Raw genomic sequence first — 786 nt, 5'->3', positions numbered from 1 at the left:
TGTTCCTTCTGGCTGTGGTGCGACACAGGTCTCCTTAGTCATGGCCTGGAAAGCCAGATCTGGCCTTCTGAGATCATCTATCTGACCAGCTTTCTGCTTCCCGTATCTGTTTTCCATGTCTTCTTTTCTCTTTTAAGTCATACCTACACACATATGAAAAAAATTACTCCATGTGCCTTCAAGTTCTTCAGAGTATGGGTGGGCTTGGGTCTCCCAGTAGGGAAAGGTATCACACAGGCTTGAGGTGGGAGATAACGGGTGGGGAACAGGTGCCTCCTGGCAGCCAGGAGCCAGGAAAGAATGAATAGGCGGAAGGGTCGGGGCTGAGGGCATGATAATGCCTGAGCTTTTTACCACAAGAGAGTGGACTTGGATTTGAGTTCCATGTGGGAAAGGAGCCCCTTCTCCAGGGACCACAGGGAGCAATAGCTGATGGGGGGGGGTCCTGATGCTGCTCTGGAGAGGGAATACAAGGTAAACTGAAGGCGGTGAAGAGGGTGATGGCTGGGAGAATTTGCTTAGTGCTTTTATCAATAATCAATATCTCAAACTTCACTCCCTCCCTGGTAAAATCTGGTTTAGAGGAGGTAAAATGTGTCTTCTCCACCCCAGACGCTCAGGCCCTGGCCTCACAGTAGCTCTGTCCCCCTGCGTCCTTCCTGCGCCCAAGACAGCTCCCAGGAACCTCGCCAAGAGCACGTCCTACTGACCCGGCTCTGAGCTGTTTTCTGTGTTGTGGAGATAACGTTCTTCATCCCTTGGTTACCCACCTGCTCCTATACTTGG

Source organism: Hipposideros armiger, unplaced genomic scaffold (genome assembly GCF_001890085.2).
Source record: "Hipposideros armiger isolate ML-2016 unplaced genomic scaffold, ASM189008v1 scaffold_0, whole genome shotgun sequence".
Taxonomy (NCBI): Eukaryota; Metazoa; Chordata; class Mammalia; order Chiroptera; family Hipposideridae; genus Hipposideros; species Hipposideros armiger.
This window is presented reverse-complemented; position numbering follows the sequence as displayed.